Raw genomic sequence first — 14,788 nt, forward strand, 5'->3', positions numbered from 1 at the left:
TTGGGACGTCAAGCCCCAGAAACCTCGACTGTGATATTACAATTCTACAGCCAACCTTACACAAAGTGTGGCTGGGTGAGGGCTTATGGGTTTAAACTTCCTAAAGCGACTCGGGCTATGAGGGACTGGGATCAAAAAATCTCACAGTTTAGTCATGTCACGTAAAACAGGGCTAAAAATGGGAACTTCTGCGGTTCAATACAATAAAATCTGGATTAGCATATGTTAACTTGAGTATTATAAATTGCATTGTAGCGCTAAAAAGGAACCTAAAAAATGACTGAGTCGCGATTGCACATTCATTTGTATAAAACATTTGCAGTTAATGAAAAATAAAAGCACATCAACACTACAGCGTGTTCCGCAATTAAACGTGCGCCATAGAATGCACCTCAAAGCTAAACCAGTGAGTTGTTCGAGCTCAATTATCGCAAATACATGGCATTTGGTCGGCAGAATTGCTTTCTACCACATTTCTTTGGGGTACTTGCCTGAATCAATAAGAAGAAGTCGGATATTCCCATAGTTTGCAGCAACGACGAAACAAAATGGGTCGCTCTCTCGGTGTTTGCACTGGTGGTGCCATCTCGTTGGTCAACCATGGAGATTAGGCAAATGAGAGGGTTCTTTTGTGGGAGGTTTGAAGACTTTTCAGCAACTGCTTTTGTCAATGACCACAAAAGGCTTGGTTTGGCCAAAACTGCACCAAGTTTGAAGTTTCTTGGGGTAGAGCACCTTCGAAACCTCCCACAAAACTCTGCCCCACCTCCTTTGCCGAATCTCCATGGCCGACAACGAGACGATGCCACCAATACAATCGCAGAGAAACTGGCCCATTTCATTTCGTCGTCGCTGCAAACTATGGGAATATCAGACTTCTTATTGATTCAGGAAAGTACCCCAAAGAAATGTGGTAGATAGCAATTCTGCCGACCATATGTCATTTCTGCACGAAATTTGAGCTCAACCAATTCACTGGTTTAGCTGTGAGCAGCGTTCTACAGCGCGCCTTTAATTCGGAACAGTCTGTATGTTAATTATTCAATCCTGCCCTGCACCTGCAGGCTATATGTCATGACTTCAATGTTGTGCATGAGGTCTTCAGCCAGGTGTCGTGGCAGGAGTCTCAGGCGGGCGTCCAACAGCATACAAAAAAGTCCGATGTGATCCCTCTGCTGTTGCCGCTGTTCCCTAATCTGAGCCAAATGGCTCACGCAAGCCCTCATGACATTGTCATCGCCAGCATTCCTGCAGACCAAGCAATTTAGCGTAGTGCAAATTGGTTAGTCAGTTCACCAAACGTCATGGAAGGAAATCATGTGCAAAAGAGATTGGACAAGGGAGAGGAACAGACAAACCACTGTCTCACAGTTAACCTTACTGCAAATGCCTTTAACTTTGGGAACAAAAAATGTAAACTCTCAGTAATGAACAGATTGCAAAACTCACCCAGAATTTTTTTTTTGTTATCTTCTGCGACGTGCGTGGCCTATAATGCAATACAAAGTTTTCTTCATTAGACGAAAGAACTTGTCTTGGTCCGCCTGTTTAGCAAAGTAATTGTTTTGCCAGAAACTCGGCCCACGTACCGTTTTGCAGGTGTCAGCTCAGCAGCATCCTGCTCATGCACGTCAGGACTGCATCTGCAAGACAAGTATCATTAGGACACTTTTCTTGCACGTGCAATTTATAGCAGAACACAACCTAGTGCAAAGTAGGTGGACGACAAGAATGTGAAAATCTACCAGGGTATCGCAAATTTTACTTACTCTTGCTCCCAGGTTTCTCCTTCGGCATCGCTGCCAGTGGCCCGAGGCAGTAGCTCCACATGTCCCTCCTGCGTTGCCTGCGTGGAGCTGCAATGCCAGAGATCAAGGATAAATATGCAGCAGCATAACAGACTGTGCAAAGGCACCATGAATATGTTCTTTGTTTTCGCTGATGGCAACATTTTAAACAAGACCGCTTTATAAAAAGACTGCTTTCAAAGCTCTGCTCCTGCTGAACTTTTGGGCCTAAGTTGGCCAGCTGCTCAATCGGCAGTTCATTTATCATGTTTATTTCCATGTTGCCTTGGCAGGCCCATACCATGCGGTATAGGTCTAAGGTTGTACCTAAAAAGCCTCCTTTTTGTCACTAACCTTTCACCACTGTCATCAGCAGCATGGCCAAAGCTGAAAAGAAATTAACGTACATATTTTACACCAGAATTAACTTTTTGAATAACCAAGTGCAGTTGGTTGTGAAATTTGTTTGCGCAAAATTAGTTGTTTTTTTAGTGGCCTATTTGTTTCTCACCTTGTACCATCTTCCTCTGTACTGCATAGGACTCTGGAAAAACAAATTATGTAGTTCAACGTTTCATGATCCACTATCATGAAAGCAAATACAGCTGCTTGATTACACGCAGAGATAACAGTACTACTGGTCACTGCACTGAGGCACAGATGAGAGGGTGATTTGTAAACATGTGACTTGGACATTGACTGCCTTAGCAAAAGAAATCCTAGCGTTCAGCCTAATGTTGCTAGCAGTGTAGATATGTAACAAGAATACTGCTAGAGGCACTAAGCATATAGTTTGATAACACTAAACTAGCCTTTCTGCTTAGACTACCCCAACAATCACTTTCTTGCTATGAGGTGCCTGCGTTTGTTCAATGGAGTGCTCTATGAGATGCCCGTGTTGTTCAGCTACCATATTTTTGGACTTGTAAAAGTCACATTATGCTTGCTCTGGCTCTGTTCTCCTTTTCACATGTATTTCTACATCAAGTGTTGCAAAAGGTCTCATTATACAAGCAAATTAAACTCACAGTGCAGGCTGCGGTGAAGATTCCATGAGCTGCATCATGGATTCAAAATGCGGCCATTTCACAGTAGGCATACCTGCCGCCCCAGCTCCACTCTTCTGCTTTTCTTTTATTTACTGGCGTTTCCTAATGTAGATATCCTTCAAAATTTTTAATTTTTTTCTCTGCCTGGGTGCCTGGAAGATAAAAACGTTCTCATGAATATATATGCAAATAAAATAATCATCATTAAAAAACAATGTGCATTCAGCTTGTTTTATCTGACTGTGCCTGAAAGCTCAAAGTGTTGCTTCTTTGAAGTAATCACTGCTGTGGCTTATCTCTAGTACTTTGTGCTGCATGGAGATGCTAATGCACGTGCATGTTCAGCATGTGCACATTTTGTGCTGTCGTCGAAGTACCGCAGTTGGGTGAGCATGGAAGTGCGTAGCAATAATAACTTGCACCTGAACAAGCGTTTCACAAGGCGCGGGGAGAGAAAAAAAGATAAGAGGCCGAGCGTACACTGTCCTCGCAGTAGCCAACGCACGTCCCGGTCAAAAAATCCTTCAAAGTTCCTTCAGGGAGCCAACAGGATTCTTGACTGTCACCTCTACATGCACCTGATGGTCCTGAAGGAATCTGCATGGATGCTCTGTTTGCAATGGCGCGACTCTGACGGGGCTGAAGGCATCTCCATTAGCAGCTCTGTTTGCACCGGCGCGGCTCTGACGGTGCTGAAGGCATCTCCGTCAGCCGCTCTGTTTGTACCGGCGTGACTCTGACGGTGCTGAAGGCATCTCCGTCAGGAGCTCTGTTTGCACCGGCGCGTCTCTGATGGTGCTGAAGGGATCTCCGTCAGCACGTCTGTTTGTACCGGCACGAGATCTGACGGTGCTGAATGCATCTCCATTAGCAGCTCTGTTTACCGGAGTGACTCTGACGGTCCTGCAGAAATCTGCATGCAGCTGCTCTGTCTGCGGGCGACGTAAGCTTCGACCGTCACCGGCATAGCTGCGAATCGCTTCGGGAAAGTTATAATACTGGCAAGAAGCTTAATTGTACGTTTTAATCGGTTTGTGTAGCACACACCTTGTACCAGCACAACCGCTCACCGGTGGAGATTTATTTGGCCAGAAAGCAGCTTACGAAATTAGCGGGGACATATCTGAAACACACGTACGTATGCTCAAACACATACAATATTCGTGCAAATTGCATGATTCTTGCAAGCACGCATTAGGTATATGTGAGCTGCGCGCCCTTCCGATAGTGCCTGAAAATTCTTTGCACGGAGGCCATGAATCGCTGTAGAGCTCGCGTTCTCGATCATATGCTTAGCTTCCAAGGATCATCCGGCCGGCTTCACTCGATCCTGGCTCATTTTCGGCAAAACTGTACACATATCATATATCAATATTGGACGGTAAACGTTGTCTCGTAGTGAACTTGACAACTGATGCGTACCAACCAAGCGGTTCGCATAACTGAAGTACTTCTGCGTTTCGTGCGAAGCATGCAAAGACGGCCGGCCGCTATTCGGCTTTGCTGACTTTTCTTCACTCGTCCTCGGCGCAGACGATTCCAGGCGCACGGCATAAACTACGGCCAGGTGAAAAAAAATGTGTGTTAGCTGCGCAGTTAATTTTAATCTAGGGAGAACCATCAATTGAGGCGAATGAATTTTTAAAAGGTGCTGCACAATTAATTCTAGCTTAACGCGTTTGTGCGCGTTGCGCGCAAAAAGTAGAGCAAATGTGGTATCGGTACGTACGTCGATCATACTTCATACTCAAAACTGATTATGTTCGACCTTTCCGCTATGCATATGCTGCGCACCGCGTGCAGTGAACCCGCCCGCTATCAGGGCAGATCTGCCTATCTGATAGCCAGTACACGTACGCATGTTTGTGTGCGGCATACACCGGCCAGGAACTGCGCCAGTCGGAATTAACTTTTTCTACTACGCATAGCCTTCCCTCGATCCTCGATCATCCTTTCAGCAAGGTGGAGACGCTGCATGCATGCTCGATCGTCCAGAGCTTCCTCGATCGGGCAACGAAACCAGTGCCCATATTCTACGCGGGAGCGCGCCCGCACCGATTTTCGTAGTCACGAGGAATTCATACGCCAGCGCACCTTTCAGTCGGGGATTAAGGTGACTGAATGCAGCGCACAGCGCTATAAGCGCGGCAAAGACGTGCAGCGAATTGCTCGCGCTGAACGACAGCGCAAATATTTTTTTTTCCATGGCGCGACGTTTCTGTTTAAATAATTTTCACCAAGCAGGAAAGCGCCCTGCACTTGCATTGACTGTTGAAGCCAAGCGCAGTGAGTACACTGAAGTCCCCTCGAGGCATCTGTGTTGTCATGAGAAGCCGCACAACTCATGTGCGGCTCTCCTTCAGTCTTTATCTCCCAAATTCCCCTCCCTACGCAGAGTAGCATGCCAGCGATATTGAAACACCGGCTAAATTCTCTGTATTTCATTAAAGAGTCTCTCTCTCTCTGGCGATGTGTATCATTGAAAACATTAAACTCGCCCACCTAGCACCGCGATGTCAAGTGAACATATTCCTTGACGCTGGATTCATGATCTCTATGCAGTTAATTCCCAGCCCCCTGTATGTCACACTAAGTGAATGGGGATTAACCATCACATCACACCAACTGGCCAGCTCCACTGGCTGGAGGACCTTCTTTGAAAGGCATTTGCGTAAAAATTCTTCGTATCACTAGGGTATACGGCAACTTAATTGACAGCAGTAACAGAATTTTGGTTCCCGGAACACACCCATGGAACATGTAACGCTGCATCAAAAATAAGTGCAGCCAGTTTTGAGGCTTTGAGGTTTTGAGGATTATTCTCGCAATCACTCTCCGAAGGTACCATTCCAGACGACTGGGAAGTGGGGAAGGTCGTTCCCGTCCACAAATCAGGTAGTACTGATTCACCTCTTAATTATCGCCCCATTTCATTAACAAGTGTACCGTGCAAAATCATGGAACATGTCATTTACTCTCAAATCATGCAATCTTTGGATTCAAATAATTTCTTCCATCCATCACAGCATGGATTTCGCAAGGGGTTCTCCTGCGAAACTCAACTAGCCATTTTTCTACATGATATTCACGCCAACCTTGATACTAACCTGCAAACTGACTCCATTTTCTTAGATTTCGCTAAGGCATTCGACAAAGTACCTCATCAACGCTTGCTTCTTAAACTCTCCCAGTTGAAGTATACATCCGAACATAATTGCATGGATTAAAGCTTTCCTCACGCATCACTCTCAGTCCGTCGTCATTAATAACCAACTTTCCAACCCGCTTCCAGTAACCTCTGGCGTCCCACAGGGTTCTGTTCTCGGTCCTTTGTTATTCCTCATATAGATTAATGATTTACCCCAGCATGTCTCTTGTCACATCCGCTTATTCGCCGATGATTGCGTCATTTATCGCTCAGTGACTAACCATTCTGACCAAGAATCCCTTCAGGCAGACCTGCGCCATGTGCAAGACTGGTGCTACCAGTGGATGATGATGCTCAACTCTAACAAATGCAAGTGCATGTCCTTTCCCCGCCGTCGAAATCCTCTTGTTTTCAAATACACAGTCTGCAATTCCCCAGTTGACCTCGTCCAGTCATATAAATACTTAGGAGTCACCATTTCTAATGATTTATCTTGGCGTTTGCACGTGACTAACCTGATATCATCTGCTAATAAAACACTAGGTTTCTTAAAACATCACCTACGGGAAGCCCCACAACACGTAAGACTACAAGCGTACATCTCATTCATTAGAACTAAACTTGAATACGCATCACCCATCTGGAGCCCTTATCAAGAATATTTAACACACGCTATCGAATCTTTTCAAAACAGGGCTATCAGATTCATGCACTCCTCATACTAGTACGATGTCAGCATATCATCCCTCAAATCGTAGTCAGGTCTAGCTAATCTTTCTAGTCGCCGTCGCATAGCCAGTCTTGTCCTGTTTCACAAGTTCTTTTATTCACCACTAAAACAAGAACCATACATTTGCGCACTTCCACAATGTAGGTCCCACCGCATCGGTCGATCATTCTCTTCCAAGTTTTGCGTCCACGTGGCCGTACCACTGTTTTTGCCAACTCATTTTTTTCTCGTGAAGCAGCTGACTGGAACGGCCTTCCCCATAATATTACTGCCATAACATGTTCATCATCATTTTCAAGCACTGTTGATTCCTGCATTTCGTAAACCCCACCCCTTATGTAACACCCTGGAAAAGGGTCTTTAAGGAAAATAAAGTGATGTGATGTGATCTACAAACATGATTTATTACACACACTAGGCCACAACAACAAAGCAGAGGGAGTAATAAATGTTGGACAGGAACGTGCATTATTCTTTACACTTAAAAGCAGCAAACATTTTAAACACATGAAAAAACAAGGATGACAAAGCATCATACTATCAGGCTGCAAGGCCAGGTATATCCTTATGTCTAGAGACCAGATTTTAGGCAAATGCCTATTTTTTTCAAGGCATCATAGGCGCACCATTTTTACATATGAGCATGAATTAGGCGTTCACGACATGTTTAATACACATTTGATGGTGCCATAAATGCCTATTTTGGGCGTCAGCGCCTATAAATGCCGATTTCCAACGTTGGTGCCTAAAAATGCCCTATTTTGAAGAAAATAGCCCTGATATACGTTGTGGTTTTGTTTTCAGATTCTCTTTGTTTTCGAATCCATTTCGGTTTTGAGTTGAACCCACACATGGCAAAATTAAATGACTTCGTCACTTGGGTGTGGTGAACACTACTCCAACGCCGACTGTGTAGACAATGTCAACCACATCAGCCAAAAATATCGAAATAACCTTTTTCCTGTTTCTGCCGTTTTGTAGTTACAGCTTGTAAACTCTGGCCGTTAAAATGGTAGTTGACCAGATGGTGCTACATTTTGGAAAGTACATGAAGTACGTAAGTTTCGTCCACATAATTCCCAGTGGGTTCGAGTTGACTGCAAATTGTTCCATAAGCTGGCTGGATAAAGTTTAACTGGATAAAATTTGCCATATTGGTAATCTGCCTTATGATCATTCCTTGTGCCTCATCTGCATGTCATCCTAATCAAATAGCCTTTGGCGGCAGTTTTCTTGGAGTAGGCCGCACTGGACAGCTGAGAGCCGTGCCAGTCGTGCGTGCATACGGAACACATTCATGCACTCAAACAATGTTTGATGCTTGTATGAATATCACTCTTTTGGCGTCACTCCTATGTCATATTATCTCAACCCTTCAATCGAAATGGTTTCCTACAAGCACACTCCTGTAACATCTGTTGGTGTGGAGCGTTCCTTTTCAGCTTACAAGCTTGTTCTCAATGAGAAGAGGCACAATTTTGAGCCCACCAACATGGAGACGTTGCTTGTGTGCTACTGCTTTCATGACTTTAGCAGTGATTACTATATGAACGGTGTTTATTTATTATGAATCCCCAGTGGATGTACGTAGGCCCGTGCTGAACTATATAATTATTTTCGGCATATAAAGCATCACCAGCACTAAGCGGCTACATTTTTAGCATCTCGTACTTATGGTTTCCAGACCCTTTTAATAGCAAGCACCATTTTAAGTCCGCGTGACTTCCGACACTTGGAGCCACTAACTATAAAACGCAGTTTACACAAATGGCGACACATTTATTAATGTTAAAGCACCGTGCATGCCTGCAATAGATAAGTTTAATTCCTATGAGGATGACTCTGAACACATGTCGGATGCTTTAAAGTCACATTTGCGTCAATTGCTAAATGCACGGCCTCTTGTTTTACTATTGTGCACGACAAGCAAATTGTTTGTTTCCAGGTATGCCAACGCATTTTAAAAGGCTTTGTAACCATCTCTTTTGCTCTGCTGAAGCATGCGTGTTGTACGAAAAGCTTCACGACAGCTTTAAAAAGAGTGCTTCTAAGGTTCGCACACAATAGTTAAGATCTCAAATCATTCCGGCTGTTTTTACTTTATGGCAGATATTGCGTGCTGATGTTCGGATCTGATAAGTGCAATTTTGAGGCAGTTTATAGTGCCTATTTTTCTTTTTAGGTGCCTAAAATCAAATCTTAACCACCTATTTTTGGCGCCTAAAACATGCCTTCTTGGTGCCTAAAAATCCGGCCTCTACTTATGTCTTATAAATCCCATCAACAGACTTTGTCAGCATACATGGCAATGTGTTCTCTCTTGCATTATTTGCACTAAATACTTTGAAGCATAAATGTTCCAAGAATAAAAGAAACTTTGAGATTAGTGTGTGGGTTTCTAAGTGGACACAGGCCACTACCCACCGCGGGTTCGAGCTTCGCGCGAGCCAAGGGCCCCGATCAGCCGTCACCACACACCACTGGGACACCGATGCGGCGCACTCAACCTCCGCTGGGAGGAGAGCGATTCGCCGCAAAGAAATAGGCCTCCAAGTTCACAAAGGAGACGTTTATTCACGTCGTCCTCCAGCTGATATACACACACTCAATAGTCACCCCGTCCCGGGGGCGCGCGAGGAGCAAGGCTCCGCTGCGCGCACAAAGCGACTCGAGTAATGCGCACCGCTAGCACGCCGCTGCAGGAGAATGTCCCCGCGGCAGTGCTGTGATCTCTCTCTCGTGTCGACCGTTGGGCCGGTTGCGAGAGAGAGTGGGCATTCAACGCAAGGTAGGCCTGTCAGAGGTCGCTGGACCCCGCTGGACAGGCTCGAGCCGCTGCAGGTCAGAGGACACGTGCGGGCGAGCTCGAGTAAGCACTGGTCCGAACGGCAAAGGCCGGCACGGACAAACAGTAACGTACGCACCTTACGCTGTCTCGGAGGGATCTCTCTCTCCGGGCCCCGCTCGGACGGTCGCGCGGCGCGCGGCGCGCGGCTGTCCAAAGCGGGGTCCCGAATTCCCGCCAAAAGGCGCCAATGGCAAAGGCCCTTGGGGAGCCGGGGTGGAGCTGTGGCTAAATGACAGTGATTAGTCACCCAGCCGCCTCTCCACCGCCTGAGGCGGGAGCAAGGGAAAGAGGAGAAACAACGCGGGCGGCCGGCACAGCCGCGCAAAGGCGACGGCGGAAAGCCAGATTCCCACATCCCCCTCTCCTTAAATGCCCTCCTACCATCGGCAAAGCACGCGGCCAAAATAAAGAAATCAATACACGAAAAAAATAAGCTACACTTCAGTTCTAAAATAAAGAAATGGATACACAAAAAAAACTAGCTACACTTCAGTTCCAAAATAAAGAAATGAATACACAAAAAAAACTAGCTACACTTCAGTTCCAGCCAGAACAATGTAAAAAAAAACAAAGGAAAAACAAGGCAAACAACACTTGCATACGCTTCAGTAAATCAAAACAGCTTGCAGATTATATACAATGCTGTGTGAATACAACTGTACAGCTATGTTACAGGTGGATGCCAGCCTCAAAGTTCGATGGCGCGGCCCAGTGGGCCGGTCGGCGACTCACCGCTCGCAGGCTTCAAGTTGAACGGGTTGGGAGGGCCGACGACTGATGGCGGTCTTCTTTCCGTTGATGTAGGGTGCGTTGATGACGACGGGGCCGCGGCAGAGCACTGACCTCGCGCCCTTGGACACGACATCACGTTCGGGCACAAGAAAGTTAGTGCACCCCTTTCACGCCGGCTGAAACGGGCGAGGACGTTCGGCGGCGTCCAGATGTGTAACCTTGTCCACAGCGAGGGGTCCTTCTCATCCTCGCGCTCACGCAGAAGGACACAACGGCACAACTCACAGGCGTCGCCTTGGCTCATGGTTACGCGCGCACACAGCCACAAACACAAACACATGTGCACGTACACCGGCACGTGCGCGGACGCTGGTCGGCGACAACGACCCCCCCCATCAGAAGCGTCCAGAGGCGCCGCGGCGAGGGTCAAAGGGTGCACTTTCCGCCCCCCCATCGCCCCAAACGCCCCGCCAACTTCCCCTCCATACGGGCCGCACAAAACTCGCACCGCGACACACGGCTCCTTAACGAGCCAAGCACCCACAGTCGGGCAGGAAATGAGAAAAGGCGCGCTGTACAAACGACACCCATCTTTTTCTTCTTGAAGATAAGAGCAAGCACGAGCTGGCTGAAGTTTGCCTATGTACAAGTCTGGTACGTTAGAACGAAAACAGACGTACAAGCAGGAAACGAAAGTGGCCAGAAACTGACTCAAACAAAAAAATAAATAAACTGATAAACACACAAGGCTGGAACTGAGCATGCTGCAAAAACAAACAACAAAAAAAATAACACACCGTGCTTCGCCTAGGTAGGGCCTGACGAGAAAGCTCGCCAGCTAGCTGAGGCTGCGTGCCTTCGGTTGCGGAAAAGTCCGCCGTCCGGCATTAATCACACCGGTGACCGTCGCCTCAGATTGCACCGGTGCTCCGTACGCTTGCGTTCCGCAGCACCAGTTGTGCCTTTGCGCTTGCCTTTGATACCAATGGGTATCGGCGCAAGCTCGTCAGACAGTGACGCGTAGGCCTTCAGGTCTGCGATGTGGGCACGGCTGGTTTTCCCCGTAAGGGGATCCTCCAGCAGGTACGCGAGTGGCGACCAGACTCTGACCACTCGGTACGGACCAAGCCACTTAGGAGCGAGCGAGGCTGAGAACCCCTTGCTCGCATCGCTAAGCACGTGGTTGCGCTTCAGGACAAGACCACCCACCTGAAAAGTCAGGCGGCGGTGCTTGCGGTCATATTGAGCCTTCTGTTGGGCTCTGGCTGCCGCCAAATTCTGCCTTGCTCTGTTGAGAGCCCGACCAAGCCGGTCCCGAAGCGTCGACGCATAAGCAGAGCAGTCTGCCCGCGTCTGCTCATCCCCGAGCTGGCTCTGCACGACGTTTGACATCGGATTCGCCAGCTCCCTCCCGAAATTGAGGAAGGCGGGAGAGAAACCAGTTGAGCGATTCTCAGCTGTTCGGATGGCGAACGCGAACTCGCTCAAATGGTCTGCCCAATCCTTTTGACACCCGGCAAAGGCCGCCAGCATTGGCTTGAGCGTTCGGTTGATTCGCTCGGTCAAGTTGGACTGGGGGTGGTAGGGTGAAGTGGTGTAGTGCTCGATTCCGAGGGAACGGCACGTGTTACCGAACACCCGAGCGGTGAAATAGGACGCATTGTCCGTGATCAGTCTTTCCGGAAAGCCGAACCGACAGAACACTTCCTGGAGTTTATCCAGCACCGCTCGTGCTGACACTTTCCGAAGGGGGTACAACTCAACCCATTTGGAAAAGTGGTCAGCGACTACCATCAGGTAAATGAACCCCTGCTTGCTCCTGGGGAAAGGCCCCATCAAATCGCAGGTCGCCATCTGCCACGGACGCACACTGTCAATCGGTTTCATCATTCCAGGCGGCTTGCCGCCCCGTGACTTCACCGCTTGACAGACATGGCAGGAACGGCAATAGCGGAAAATGTCACGCTTCATGCCGGGCCACGTCACCGATTGACTCAGTTTTGCAAAAACTTTGGAGCCACTCAGATGACCGGCCAGTGGTTCGTCATGAGAGAATCTCAACAGTGCACCCCTCAGACTTTTGGGGATAACCACCTTGAACGGGTCGATGGACTCGTCATCGGTGGCTATGTACTTCAGCACGAGCCCGTCATGGTCCAGCAAATATGAATCCCCGGGGTTCGCCGCGACACACGCTGGCTTCTGCCCCCCTGCGCCCGCTACAATACCAGTAGCGTCACGGCGCTCCGTCTCCCTGAGACCGTCGCTCACCTCGCGACAAAAGGGGTCATTTTGCTGGGCTTTCAGTAGCTCTTTACGGCTGAAAACGATTCCAGTCATCCCAGAGGGGAGCATGGTCTCGTCCCCACTCAGGTTTGCAGCCAAAATTTCCGTTCGCGTCGGCAACTCCGAGGCGCTCACGAAGAGCTTTGCCTCTCATCCGCTTTGCGAAGCGCTGCTTGCCTGGTTTGCGGAATGGGTTAACCCGTTCGCGGGCTCTCCCTCCTTGCCGCCCGGCGGCTCGTCCGCTGTTTCGCCCCCTCCGCCTACAGGCGTCAAGGCGCCGCTGGCGAGTGGGGCACGGGATAGCGCGTCAGCTACCACGTTTGTGCTCCCCTTTCGATACTGCACGGAAAAGTCGTAATGCTGTATCAGGAGAGCCCAGCGCGCCAGCCGACCCGCAGGCTCGCGGAGCCGCATCAGCCAACTGAGCGCACTGTGGTCTGTCTGCACCACGAATTGCGTTCCATCAAGGTAGACGTCAAATTTGCGCAGTGCAAACACGATGGCGAGGCACTCCTTCTCGGTCACGGAATAATTCCTCTCCGAGGGCAGCAAGGAGCGGCTGGCAAAGGCCAGCGGTTGCAGCACGCCATCGAATTCCTGTAGGAGAACTGCTCCTAAACCCAGATCGCTCGCGTCAGTCTGGACTACGAACTGTCTGGTCAGGTCGGGTAGCCTGAGCTGCGCTGTCTCGGCAATGGCACTAGACAGGAGGCGAAAGGATCGCTCTTGCTCGGGCCCCCATCGCCACGCTGCAGTCTTTCCCAAGAGCTTGGTCAAGGGTGCCTGCACGCGGGCACAGGACGGGATGAACGACCGATAAAAATTGGCCATTCCCAGAAAGCGGCGGAGGCCGCGTACGTCCTTGGGCGCGGGAAATTCGAGTATGGCTCGAAGTTTCTCCGCATCAGGATCAATGGAGCCCTCGCCCAGCGTGAACCCTAGTAACTGAACCCGGGTCCGCGCTATTTGGGCTTTCGCAGGATTCAAAGTCATCCCAGCAGCCCGTACCCTCTCGAGCACGTCGGCAATGTGGCCTAAGTGCTCATCGAAGGTTCGTGAATAAATCACGATATCGTCCAGGTAGCACATGGCGTGGGACCATTTCGCTTCCCCCAGGACGCGGTCCATGAGCCTCTGAAAAGTCGCAGGACCATTGCAGAGACCAAAGGGCATACGAGTGAACTCAAACAGCCCTCTGTGACACGTGAACGCGGTCTTAGACCGGTCAGTGTCAGCCATCTGGACCTGTAGGTAACCTTTGGAGGCATCTAGCGTGGAAAAGTACCGCGCGCTGCCCAGGTTTCCTACGATTGAGCTGATCGTCGGGAAAGGATAGGCATCCTTGCGAGTCAGCGCATTTAGACGGCGATAATCCACACACAAACGGTGGCTGCCATCTTTCTTAGGCACCAACACCACCGGAGACGCCCAGGCGCTGGACGAGCGGCGGATAATGTCCGCCGACAGCATCTCATCCAGCAACCCATCAATCACCTGCCTTTTCGCAAGGCTGACGGGTCTAGGGTTGCACTTCAAAGGAAGCGCGTCTCCAGTGTGGATCTTGTGGCTCACTAAAGTGGTACAGCCAGGTTGATCCGTGAAGAGCTCATCGTACTGACGCAATAGCGCTGTCAAACGAGCCTTCTGTGTGTCATCCAATGTTGCCGCACTGGCGGCCAGCGGATGTGGTGCCTGGTCGTGCCGCGCCGCTCGGTCCCAATGGGGAGGCTGAACGACGGAACGCTCGACACAAGGGCGTGGCCCTGGCCGCTGAGCGTGGCACTCTCCGAACGCCTTCACTGCGCAGGCAGATACTGACGCCGGTGGGCTAATGAACGGCTTAAGCTGGGAAAATGGTCCGTCGCGATAGCCGCCATTCGCAATGTCCACCACGATCCCGGTTTTCAGGAGAAAGTCCCGTCCGAGAATCATGGGCACACTGAGCCCTGGGAGATGGATGAAACGCGTGCGTCTCGTCCGCTCTCCCCACCTGACAGTCAGCCTCGCGGCGCCAGCCGAATGGGCTACGCCTTTCGCAAGGTTGAATGCCGTACGGCAGTCCCGCAAGCGCACAGAGTGCTTTTGCAAGTGGGACAACACCTCTTCACCGAACAAGGAAGCGCTGGCTCCCGTATCCAGTAACGCCGAAAATTCGCGGCCAGCAATGGTGACCGGAATAAACGGCGCGTGCGCATTAGCAAGGCAGCT

General features: G+C 49.4%; 2 pseudogenes; both read right to left on the reverse strand.

Moving 5' to 3' along the window:
* Positions 1 to 14,788, reverse strand: part of LOC149357353 (uncharacterized) — a 60,746-nt pseudogene that overhangs the window by 9,709 nt on the left and 36,249 nt on the right.
* The window catches only part of LOC149357354 (uncharacterized), a 34,769-nt pseudogene continuing 21,018 nt past the window's right edge, over positions 1,038 to 14,788 (reverse strand).

Source organism: Amblyomma mixtum, chromosome 3 (assembly GCF_055824585.1).
Source record: "Amblyomma mixtum isolate Tamu chromosome 3, ASM5582458v1, whole genome shotgun sequence".
Lineage (NCBI taxonomy): Eukaryota > Metazoa > Arthropoda > Arachnida > Ixodida > Ixodidae > Amblyomma > Amblyomma mixtum.